This window comes from Nilaparvata lugens, chromosome 3, assembly GCF_014356525.2.
Source record: "Nilaparvata lugens isolate BPH chromosome 3, ASM1435652v1, whole genome shotgun sequence".
NCBI classification, from domain to species: domain Eukaryota; kingdom Metazoa; phylum Arthropoda; class Insecta; order Hemiptera; family Delphacidae; genus Nilaparvata; species Nilaparvata lugens.
Window position 1 is genome coordinate 36,877,671 of NC_052506.1, and position 13,900 is coordinate 36,891,570.

The 13,900-nt window shown below is 36.6% G+C and overlaps 1 protein-coding gene across 1 annotated transcript in view; it reads right to left on the bottom strand.

The window, feature by feature from the left end:
• LOC111055663 (agrin) overlaps window positions 1–13,900 on the bottom strand; it is a 363,044-nt gene that overhangs the window by 309,920 nt on the left and 39,224 nt on the right. The window lies entirely within an intron of this gene.

Sequence of the window (13,900 nt, forward strand, 5' to 3'; positions counted from 1 at the left end):
TTTGCTCATGAAACCTGCGATATCTCAAGGTTTGTTGAGAAGCTCAACAGCCCTCTATTTTGTCTCAAGAAAAATCATCTTTGTTTGAGGGAGTATCCTAAACAAACAAGAAAACAACGGTCGCCCAAAAAAGTGCTTGAAGAGGCCTGCTTGGATCATGAGTGCAACGGTGAAAACGGAAAATATGAGTGAGGGTGGGTCGCCAGGCAAGAAGTGTGCACTGAAGAGGATAGTCAGCGACCTAAGTGGCAGACTCGGAGAGTGATCGATGACCAGGGAGGGGAGACAAGAGTGGCTCTGTCTGATGATAAAGTGTACAAGTTTCTGCACAAGATATATTTATCTGTGAAGAGAGAACTAGAGGGCATGACAGCCAAGATGAGTATGTACGTCAAACAACTACATATTAGTGACTCGTGTACAGGAAAGTTTTATCAAATCATGAAAACGCGATAAATTCAGAGGATTCTGAGGTGAGTACTAGAAGCTTTAATATGCGAGAATAATTTGTATACTTTACGTGTTGAAAATGTATCCTTCACGTGTATTCTTCCCTATCCATTGCTATATGCTATAATATTATAGTCAGCGGCGTTATTTCTTCTATTTACATTCATCAGTGATCAGTCTTTGGAATCGCCTCTTGAAACTCAGCAGAATACTTGAACTTAGCAGAGAGGAATTCAATTGTCAGGACTATTTTCTTCCATAGTTCAATCATTCATCAACTGTTTAAAAAATTGATACTTACAAATCCCTTCTTGATCTTTCAATATTTTCCAGTATTCACGCTGTCCTCATAATTACTGTCCCACTCTTCTCACAATTTCACATCGAATATGTATGATATTATCCACTCAGTTTCAACTCGTCCTACATTCTGTTTGCTTACTAAATCATCAGATTATCAGTTATTCACCTATTCACAATAGCTGAGCTTGGGGTGGCATGGACTTCAACCGTGATGCATCAATAAAAATCGAGGTGGGGATATTCTCATGAACAGACTCAAGAAAAATCATCTACAAGGAGATGGTTTGAAAAGAAATGTAAATGTAGACACAGTTTGAAAAAAAGCCAGACTGGAGATGCCCGTCCATCCATCAGTCACTGACACAATACGCGGGGATCGCGTCTGGTCGTCTTTCTCAGCTTCCAAATGAAGGAAGTTGGAAAAACATCACACTATTGAACAGGAATTGATGTCTGTGGAAGGGAGAGGGAGTGAGGCTTCTTTTGCACGGTGCGATGAGCTGAAGAAGAGCAGCCGTTCGGACGCATCCATCAAGCACTCACTGCCGTCTATGATCGATATGCGGATGCCCAACCAACCTGCATGAAGAACAGCAACAATAGTGCATCTCCGGAACTCACTCCCCCCAGTGTGGCCAAGTTTATCGCCGCAACTGAAGAAATATCGCAAATATTGATCGCATATTCCTTTGGTCCTTGGACATGGAATTTTATGTTGTACAACTGCAAGTAGCTTCTTCAGTACTTAACTCCAAATAGAGAACACACTTTCCAATTCCAAGATTGAATTTCGAAAATCACAATAATGATCATTCAACAATGATCGATACAATCAAGCATATGTACTTATAGTTACTAACTACTATAATGTAGTTTAAGTTTTTTTTTATATATTGAGATTTTACAGTACTTTACTGTCTTCCATCTTTCGGCCGAGTCCTCCATCCCTGTCTGTCTTCCCAATCACCATATCTTAAATTTCTCATTACCATCTCATTGCCTCATCCACTTCATCCCTCCAAAACCTTCTTGGTCTTCCTCTCCTCCTCCGCCCCAGCGGACACCAATCTGTCACTATTCCAATCCACTTACTGGCACTATGGCCATACCACATCAACCTCTTGTCTTCTATGAATTTCATTCTATCAGACTCCACCTCCATTCTGTCCCTGATCACCTCATTCCTCACTTTATCCATTCTGGTCAACGCACAGCACCTTCTCCAATACTCCAAGCTTTTATTTTACTTTTTGTTCTCTTGTTTGCCACCAGTTTGAATACCTTCTTATTTAATACTCATTCAATTATGAGAAAGATTGAATATCAAAAATCTGGTGTGGCGCACTCATACAACTTTCCTTGCCGTTACGAAAATTGATTACCTGACGCCAGTGTTCCCGCGCATCTGAAGTCTACTAATTCAAAGATCTGAGCCAGCTGGTGTCAGGACAATAACGCTGGAGACAAACGATGTATGCTATCTCTTCATAGTGAATGATTTCATAGAATCAACTGTTGCCAACACTTTGCAATTGAAATAATCACATTTTATCGAATTTCGAGCTTATTTTCAATTTTAGGTGAAAATGTTACAAAACATTAATTGTAGAGATTTTCATGCTCAATCTTTTCAATTTGAAATTTTCTGTTTAAATTGTATCTGAAGCCTGATAATTGGGAATCTAAAATCAAATTCTGCATAGACGGAGCGGAGCTTCTGAAATTTTTACAGATATGGGACTTGTGGAAGTTGATAGAGCTTATCAATGACTATTCTAGGTATAGATTTGATCAAAATCGTTGGAGCCGTTTTCGAAAAAATCGCGAAAACCTCTGTTTTTGACGACATTTTCGCCATTTTAGCCGCCATCTTGAATTGCATTTGATCGAAATTGTTCGTGTCGGATCCTTATAGTGTAAGGACCTCAAGTTCCAAATTTCAAGTCGTTCCGTTGATTGAGAGATGAAATATCGTGTACACAGACGTGTGTGTGTGTGTGTGTGTGTGTGTGTGTGTGTGTGTGTGTGTGTGTGTGTGTGTGTGTGTGTGTGTGTGTGTATGTGCGTCTGTGTACTCGATATTTCATCTCTCAATCAACGGAACACACACACACACACACACACACACACACACATATATATATATATATATATATATACAGACCAATACCCAAAAACCACTTTTTGGGACTCAGGGGACCTTGAAACGTATAGAAATTTAGAAATTGGGGTACCTTATTTTTTTCGGAAAGCAATACTTTCCTTACCTATGGTAATAGGGCAAGCAAAGTAAAAAGCTTGAAAAAATTCCACCATTGCCCTGATGATCATTCTCATTGATCAGAACGATATAAGTTTACGAGCGGGGTTCTCTTTGAAGAATTTCTGGAGTAGATTTGAAAGGGATAATGAGTAATCGAGTTTTGTGGGCATGAAGAAGTGAAGTGAATTCTCAAGGATGGAATAAATAACATTTTAAGAGTCAAAATAAGCGAGTTTTCTTCTTTGTGAGCTAAAATTCTGGATAACTGTGCTGTGAACATGCCAGAAAATTAGTTTTTGCATCCAACGTTGAATCGTCTGTAAAACGCTAACTGCTTTAGACTTGATTCACAGAATGAAATCTCAGTTCAAGTTTATCGCCGCAACTGAAGAAATATCGCAAATATTGATCGCATATTCCTTTGGTCCTTGGACATGGAATTTTATGTTGTACAACTGCAAGTAGCTTCTTCAGTACTTAACTCCAAATAGAGAACACACTTTCCAATTCCAAGATTGAATTTCGAAAATCACAATAATGATCATTCAACAATGATCGATACAATCAAGCATATGTACTTATAGTTACTAACTACTATAATGTAGTTTAAGTTTTTTTTTATATATTGAGATTTTACAGTACTTTACTGTCTTCCATCTTTCGGCCGAGTCCTCCATCCCTGTCTGTCTTCCCAATCACCATATCTTAAATTTCTCATTCCCATCTCATTGCCTCATCCACTTCATCCCTCCAAAACCTTCTTGGTCTTCCTCTCCTCCTCCGCCCCAGCGAACACCAATCTGTCACTATTCCAATTCACTTACTGGCACTATGGCCATACCACATCAACCGCTTGTCTTCTATGAATTTCATTCTATCAGACTCCACCTCCATTCTGTCCCTGATCACCTCATTCCTCACTTTATCCATTCTGGTCAACGCACAGCACCTTCTCCAATACTCCAAGCTTTTATTTTACTTTTTGTTCTCTTGTTTGCCACCAGTTTGAATACTTTCTTATTTAATACTCATTCAATTATGAGAAAGATTGAATATCAAAAATCTGGTGTGGCGCACTCATACAACTTTCCTTGCCGTTACGAAAATTGATTACCTGACGCCAGTGTTCCCGCGCATCTGAAGTCTACTAATTCAAAGATCTGAGCCAGCTGGTGTCAGGACAATAACGCTGGAGACAAACGATGTATGCTATCTCTTCATAGTGAATGATTTCATAGAATCAACTGTTGCCAACACTTTGCAATTGAAATAATCACATTTTATCGTATTTCGAGCTTATTTTCAATTTTAGGTGAAAATGTTACAAAACATTAATTGTAGAGATTTTCATGCTCAATCTTTTCAATTTGAAATTTTCTGTTTAAATTGTATCTGAAGCCTGATAATTGGGAATCTAAAATCAAATTCTGCATAGACGGAGCGGAGCTTCTGAAATTTTTACAGATATGGGACTTATGGAAGTTGATAGAGCTTATCAATGACTATTCTAGGTATGAATTTGATCAAAATCGTTGGAGCCGTTTTCGAGAGAATCGCGAAAACCTCTGTTTTTGACGACATTTTCGCCATTTTAGCCGCCATCTTGAATTGCATTTGATCGAAATTGTTCGTGTCGGATAGTGTCGGATCGTGTTAGTGTAAGGACCTCAAGTTCCAAATTTCAAGTCGTTCCGTTGATTGAGAGATGAAATATCGTGTACACAGACGCACATACACTCATACACACACACACAATTTGTGTGTGTGTGTGTGGTGTGTGTGTGTGTGTGTGTGTGGTGTGTGTGTGTGTGTGTGTATGTGTGTATGTGCGTCTGTGTACTCGATATTTCATCTCTCAATCAACGGAACACACACACACACACACACACACACACACACACATATATATATATATATATATATATACAGACCAATACCCAAAAACCACTTTTTGGGACTCAGGGGACCTTGAAACGTATAGAAATTTAGAAATTGGGGTACCTTATTTTTTTTCGGAAAGCAATACTTTCCTTACCTATGGTAATAGGGCAAGCAAAGTAAAAAGCTTGAAAAAATTCCACCATTGCCCTGATGATCATTCTCATTGATCAGAACGATATAAGTTTACGAGCGGGGTTCTCTTTGAAGAATTTCTGGAGTAGATTTGAAAGGGATAATGAGTAATCGAGTTTTGTGGGCATGAAGAAGTGAAGTGAATTCTCAAGGATGGAATAAATAACATTTTAAGAGTCAAAATAAGCGAGTTTTCTTCTTTGTGAGCTAAAATTCTGGATAACTGTGCTGTGAACATGCCAGAAAATTAGTTTTTGCATCCAACGTTGAATCGTCTGTAAAACGCTAACTGCTTTAGACTTGATTCACAGAATGAAATCTCAGTTCAAGTGAATCAACTCTTTGAAATTTATTGAATCAACATAGAACATTTTGTAGTTTGAGGAATGTCTACACGATACTTCATTCGACCTCAATAATTCCTAAAGAACTAACTCCCTATTCTAAAACTCTAGTTACAAAAAATGTGCATTTATTTCTCCATTGTCAGTCCTTTTTGAAGAATCTGAGTTCAATGCGCACTTCCAGAAAAAACCATCCTCTGAATCACGTATCTGCGTAAATACTGTTCTGATGTTTCTCATCATATTAATTGAGGATTTCAATAGTTTCAAATACATAAATTATGATAATGTTGTGTTGCCGGGATTAAATTATAGTTATAGTTGAGTTTGTCTTGGAATTGACAGATATCTTGTTCGAGATTTGTATGTGAATGAACACTTGAGATGTAGGAGGTAGTTTGAGCATGAACAGAACATTGCGGAATGAGCTCTACTAATTTGAAGTTCTTGTAACAGGAATTCCGACTGAAATTGTAGTGAGGTGAATGGCTGTTGTCAGGCGTCTACTACCATTGTCAGATGTATGGCACCCATTTGCACTAGAGAGCAACTACAGCATTCTCCAGCTCCATTCTTGTTCTAAGAAAGACAGAAAATCGGGTAACTAACAAGTTAGGTCTGTCGCAAGGTTGATGGGATTGCTGCATTCACCAACTCAGTCTCGAAGTCTGCTAAACGGCAAGTGTTTCTCGTAGTTGAACTTGGCAGCGAATCTGTAAACTCATTTTACATAACTTGTTTACACCACACACGCACACACTAACAACCCTGCAATCTCCACCTTCCGACATTCCGAACTTGCACACAACCTTGTTTCTCTTTGTGGTCGCACGCAATGATTTCAATGATAGCTGCAATCTCGTGAGTTGCCAGTGGAATAAGCATGTTTGGAAACATGTTGTCATAATTTGAAGCCTCCAGACAAAAGCAAGCTCTTGTTCCAAGTTGTAAGTGCTGTCTCAGCTTCGATTTGGGAATACGAGATTCGTCAACTGTCAAGCTCTATCAAGTGAAGTTGTTACTTGCTAATCATCCAACTTTTGATTCTTCACCTAGATATAATTGACCAAGAATTCCAAGATTCTCTTCACATGTTTAACTAAAGCAACTGAATCAAGCTGGAGCTGAATAGAATCTCATAGTTTTTGTAGGATTTGGAATCGAATAATGACTCAACAAAGCTTGATGAGCCAAAAGTGATGAAATTAATTCAAATTCACATTCACAGGTCTCACTAATCAATTCTATTCCATGTTACGAAACTCATGCACTAAGGAGCGCCTCAACTTTGTACGAGTTTTCCAACTACATTACATTGTGATACAGATTATTATAAATTATTCTAGATGCAGATTATGAAACAGTTATGCATCTTCTCCTGCATTATTGCTATCACTTTGTTTTAAGAGAAAGCTGTAGCAAGCTCTTGTGATTGTAAAATTTTTAACAGTGAATTTCGATCTCATTTATTCTCTGGAAGTGGGAATGGGAATCACCCACTGTGGATGTTGTCTACTGTGAACTAATTACTCAATTCGAGATTCACATTCTTTATTCCATCTGCAACATTTTATGAACTGAATATTTCTTGGATGTGAGTATGGCCAATAGTGGTTTTCTGCAGTATAAGTTGCCTACATTGAGTTCTCTCAAACATGGAAAAACACATCCACAACAAGAATTACGATAGTAGTGAATCTATAGGCAGCAGTAACGATTTTATAATGGTGATAAAAATTGTTTACTACTACTACTTGTATGGCTACAACAATACTGGTACCAATACCCTCAATACCATCTTGCAGAACGTCTTCGAATCGGTCAGATCCTTCTTTTCTATTCTCACTTCCTGAAAATTTATCCGGCCCGGGTCGTAAAACACGCGATTTACTCTTGGATTTTATTTCTATTTCATAGGAAAAAAGGAAGCAGGCTGCAGTCGGCCGGCTTTTATAGGAACTCGGCTGCGAAAAAACGCGCTATAAAGGTATGAATGGGGGCGAAAGGATAAAATTTAATAGTTTCTGAATCTTCCGATGGAGGGCTCTGGCTGACTGTAGTGCTGCAGAGCAGCTGGAAAAGCATAAGAAAGTGTCCCAAGATATAGGGGAGGCTTACTACAATCCATTGCTCTTTTCTCTTAGAATTCTCATCCTTTTTCGGTGCTCCTCGCTCATTTTAAAGGTCATCGTAAATAATTTATAGTAACTCCAACAGATACCACCATCAAATGAGATTGGTGGAGCTCTTCCATCGATGAAAATCTTCTAGGTAGCTCATCAAACTAATGGGAATTGGTTTGACATCTGTTACGGGGAAATCAAAACAACAATCGAATCTAGTGGAAGAGGAATAAAATGATTCTTATCAGCAGTTGTGAGTCATAAGCGAACAATAATAAAAGACCTCCAGAAGTATCGGAGGTATTAGTTTAGTATAGAAGTAGTAGTAAAAAGTTCATGTTGATTTACCAAGATATTTTTCGTGTCAAGTTAAGATGATTTAATGGGATGTATCCATACATTGCGGAGAATTCCTAACAAATTCACACTGTCGGTGTCTAACGTTGACTGTGAGATAGATGCTTACTCCTACTCTCTTCTAATAATCATGAGATTTGACTCAAGAGTTAAATGTTCAATTCTATGAGGTTTTTTATTCAATTTCATGAATTTCACTGATATCAGATATATCATGAATAACATACTATATTGAATAATATATACTATATACTATCTACTATATACATACTATATAGAATAACTCATAATATAACTATGAAAACTGAAAATTTGTTCAGAGGTGAAATGTGATTTTCATCATGGCTGGGAATTGATATTTGAGTACAGCATAGATAGAAAAGCGATAGCTTTCCCTTTCAGGTGTCTGGAATCTTTTCCCTCAGAATAATATCGATCATCTATTGTAGTTTGGGTGGTTTGGAGATTATCAACCATTCATAATCTTCAGTGGTTTAATGGTTGGACAGCAGAGAGAAGACAAATTGACATCAGGTGAAAACAGATATCCCTTGTGGACTCGATATAAAACTCTTGTGCGAAATTTTCGAAAGTTTGAAAAAATCACACACAGAGCTCCGCAGAAAATATGAGCTTGGCTCTATTAGGTGAGAGGGGTTAGCTTATGTTAGCTGCAGTTCGTGGTAAGCTTGAGCTTTGTGGACGGTTATTTATATATTCTAATATATCAGAAAATATGGATAACGCTAACGCATAACTTGGAAAAAACGAACAAACGCACTCACACACGCACAACAGACTCCTGCTTCATGTTACACCCTACTTGTTCCTGTGGACCCAATCCCCTCCCACCACCGCGATTCACCCTGCAGATGTACAGTCGTTAATCTTCAGCCAGAATAGAGCAAGAAGAAACTGGCCATGTGACCAACTGATTCATAGCTTTATTGATTTCCTATTATCGTCCTTCTAACCCTCACCAAATCGTCCCCGACCGCACAGAAAGGGACCACCCCACTCTGTTCTTCGGCGGTCGTTTGATAGCCCAAACCGATCTTGGACTCGGTCTCCCATTTCGATCTCTAATTAGCACGAATAATGCACTAAGATTGCACATTCAACACTGATCAATGGCGGAGCACATTCCACAATCACATTGATTAAAAGGCTAGATTGCAGTAATAAAAACCAATTCATATGTGAGTTTCAAGAATAATTCATCGAACTAGTTCAATTGGAATGTTCAATCTTATTCTGGATGGCTCTCAAAATTTACTCCACACTTCCAAGCTTGACATCTACCTTCAAGAAAGTATACATATTGTAATCGTGTAACAAACCTATATTCTCGTTAGTATGGTATTTGTAATAGTAATGTAGTGTTGAGCTACAACAGTTGATCATGATAAAAATATCTTGAGTAAACCGTCTTTTGATCATCCCGATTGTATTTCAAAATCAACCATACGTAGCTTTATAAACTCTCTATAACTCTTTATCTAGACATTGAGAAGACTTCCCATTCTTCAATCAATTCTTGCTAGGCGACCAATATGGAAATGACAAAAGTGCAGTATCAAGTAACACTCAAATCCTATTATATTAAGCGAGCAATCTCTGTATATATTTTTATATTTGGTTATTCATATTTATGGTTACTAATGTCCAACGGATCTCAATAAATCGTAGTTTTACAATAAGTTTTACAATAAATCGTTCAGATTTTAAACGGTATCATTCGGAATTCCAATCGTCTTTTTGATTTATACTTCTTGATTTTATTTTGCTTCCCAAATTAAAGTAATAAAAACGGTTGAGGGAGGAGTCATTTCAAAAGCTGGAAGTTCTCAGTTGTAACGAATCAAATTTTGATAAACAAGCAAAATCGCTAATTGAAAGAATTTTATAGGTCTTGAGCAAACAGCTGCTGTGTTATCGCCGGGTGCGATAGCAACAAATGAAAGATTAGATAATAACGGGTATCATGGCTAAAATTAAAACAGCCAAATAGAAAGAATTTTTATTTGCTATTTATTATATTATATAAAGTATTGGAATTTTGAGGTTAGGCTATAATACCTACTGGTCGGCAACCTAATAATCGATCAAGCCGTGTAATTTGAAATCTAGCCAGACACCTTGGCAAAATTTTGTTGTAAACAATTAGTATTCAACTAGAGGATGTGGTAAGCACATGGCAACTTGTTATAAAGGGAAAAACAACTCATAAAATTCCAAAATATCTATTTTCTGTAATGAGCATGAACAAAATACATAAAATAAATAAAAATATTAAGGAAGTAGGATATTCAGTAGGCGCATGGATACATTTATGAATTTTGCATGAACCAATCAAATTACAGTAGTTGATGGGCGGCAATAATGAGCTGATTCAAATTTATCCATAGATATTTATATAAATGATAAGAATTTATAAGTTATGACTACTCAGTTTATGTATCGGATGTGGTCCGAGTAATTATAAAATATAATACCTAAGAGATAGGTAATGACTTAGCAGATCGGCACGGACTATTTGATCTTTTTAATGGCGTAGTAACTGAATATTTAAATACATGCAAATTTGTAAGTCGGAAGTATGATTGTAGAAAATAGGGGTAGAACAGAGCCCACTTGCCTGCCAGACGCTGCCATGGAACGCCACTAAATTTTATAGAGCACAAGTCCCTTTTGTTGAATTGTACATTTGAGAGATTCAAAGTTAAATTCATAAATTAATTTGTATAAGACTTAGTGATGCTATATTAAAGCGTAAGTCATTAAAATATTTATTCATTCCCTTGGAGAAGACGACTTCAGCCACCAGAAAATCCAGGACGACAGGAAATTTGGATCGCCACCATCGTCTTGTGAAATTCAGCACGTGAGTGATAATTGTCGAAATATATAAATTTAGGGCGCCCTCAGTGCTTCGAGTGAAATAAAAATATAAAAAGCTAGCTCGTCAAAAGGTTATAAGTATCGAATTAATATAAAACTTGCGCAAGTCTTAAAAAAGGTACAAAAAAGCATATTTTATTGGATAAGAATTGTATCAAATTTATATGTCTAAAGATGCACGGATGAAAGGAATATTCAAATTCAATGTTGAATATAAATATGCTCACTCAATCATTGATTTATTAGCGAGTTATAAAGATATAAATGTAGCTCATGTTCACTGGATAAATTAATTTATCTAATTCCATCAGAGGCCGAACCTTAAGCCCTGAGATATATTCTGAGATCTATACATATTAATATATTTGAGATTTGTGATTTATCAATTGATTATTTTTATTTTATTGGAAAGAAGTTATATAGTGAGATTTGTAAATTGACAAGCAGCAGCAAGTCGATATCTGAGCTGCTTAGAATAGATGCATAGGATTAATGTTTTTAAAAGCACATGGTAACGTTTCGTGCTAATAAACTAGTGAGCTAATCTGTGATATTTTCTTTTTGATATATGGTTTGTTATTATTTTTACTATTTTTTGCTTGTTGCTCTATATATTTCTATATTTATTTATTCGTTGATATTTTTCTGTGTAATATACGTATCAAATTTTTTTTATGGTGTATCTTTTATTTGTTCCCCTACTTCCATGCATGACCAATCTCCTTTTCTATTTATCGAGTTACCAGTATTGAAGTATTAAGAAGATTACCATCCGACTATATTCTTCACCGATTAAGTTGGTTTAGACAGCGATACATAGCATTGATGATCAAATCTTTGGAAATAATACGTTCCAGAGATTTATATAAATTGTCCAAGAGCAGTGAATTGCGGGAGCTCCTGGGCGAGCCAGTAAGAGTTTGGTCTAATTTATATTCTAGGAACCACAGCCAGAGTTGTATAATTCATTACTCATGCTTTACCGACTGCAGCCAAGCCAGGCAAACCGTTATTGACAAAAATAACGTCATACAATTCAATTACTATATAGCATCTCTTAATTTCCATTGAGTAATCATCAGATGTAAGAGATTTCCATGTGATATAATATTATAAAAAGTGGAGTACGGGATGCAAATAGATTATTACATTTCGTGATATTTTGAACTTAAAATCATTATTAATTTCTCAAATCTCTCTCATGACACACCCATATCTGTAAGCAGTAATCTACTTTTTCATAGCAGCTACTTCACGCAGCTAGTGGATAAGATATTTTCTACTTGAGAAGGAAATCGGCTGATCTGTGAGGTAGCGCTCGGGCCGGGAGAAAAGTAAATGAGTAAGGTCACCGCCAACATGTGTGAGCTTGTCGTGGCAGTGGCAGCCAGGTGGAGGATCGGGACACTGCTTAGCATGCTCGTCATAGAGGCCCCCCCTTCTGCCCATCTGCCCGACCTTCCTCCGGACATCCGATCCTCTCATCCTGATTCCCACCTCCACCACCCCCCAACCCATGTAACATCATCGCTCTTCCAACCTCCACCACTGTTCGACGCCAAACCTATAGAATATCAATCGTATTCGCTCCTCAGCGATGCTCTTCTTTTCGCAATCTGAATCCTATTCTTCACATTTCACAACCCTTTTTATTGCCACCTACTCCGCCACAGCTTGTCATTATTCATTCATCCAGTCTGACAATACGGCGATAATATTGATTCTGTCCACTTCTGCTCTCTCTCCAATGTAAACTTCCTCTCAACTTTTCCTGCTTCCTATTTTCTCCTCTTCTCATATCCTAAGATGTCACGAAAACTTATAGTTGTGTAGCAGGAAGAGATATCAGAATCGTACAATGAAAATATATGAATCGTCAATGTGGAAATTGAAAAATTTAAGTACCTTTCTTAACACTATATTTTATATTCACGATACGTTTCGACATATTAATGTCATTTTGAAATGAGTGTAAATCTATTATAAATAATATATCGAAACCTGAGTAATACTGAGAATCAAGTTTTTAAAAAGGTTACATTGATTTTTTAATCTCCACATAAAATATAATTAGCCCTCACTAGAATAGTTAATGAATCGTAAAGCTCATCTTCAATGAGAGCTTACTGTACAATGAGAGCTATTATTGGAAAAATTGAGATGTTGTTTTGGATAACACATTTCTGTTCTAATTTACCTCACTGGGATTGTACGTACGGACTCTAGTGTAAGTGTGATTGATTCATATTCGGATTGTTTAGAATGATTATTTTTCACTGTTTGTCTCAGATGACCCAACCCACCGAGATGTATCAAAAACTAAAGATTTGTTTACATAAATGGAAAATAGTCAGTTATGGAGCTAAAAAGAAAGCCATTGTTCATAAATTGGAGCAAAGTAAGAAAGATAGGCTGCCAAACTTATTCGCTATTAAGTATTTTTAGGTTCTTAAGGAATACCTTTCAATCAAATGTAAAAATTGATCCGTATACGAAAAATATTGATACTCTCAAGTATTCATATTAACATATTGAACAACTACGAATTGGTATCTTGATTTCACAAATCCAATGTTGCTGTGAGATCAATGAATCAATGAAATTCAGGATAATGAATTATAGAACCTCATCTACTCCAATCAACTTCAATGAAAATATACTGATAAAAGTCATGGACTCTCACAGATTTCTATCCTATTAATAACAGTGCTTATTTTGATACTTTCTACTTCTTTGGTGGAACTTAAATTTTCTCCATTAAAACTTTATTCGAGGTCCAACCGCATGAGCATGAATTAGATTATAAATCATCGCAAATCAACCCTAAGCATGAGAATAGTGGTAATAGAATGTGTAATAATAAATGGGTATTCAGAAATCAATGAGTAGAGTATTGTGATGTGAAGGAGATAACAAATTAGTGTACTTGGAACAATAATTATAAAATTTGCGACTCATCTTTTCTTTGTTTCATAGATTTCAATAACTTGAGACGTTGTAGAATAATTTGGACGTATAAGTAATTTCAGTCATTCTTGTCCATTCGAGAAAGAAGATTATTGTCAAATAAACCAAATGTTTGTATA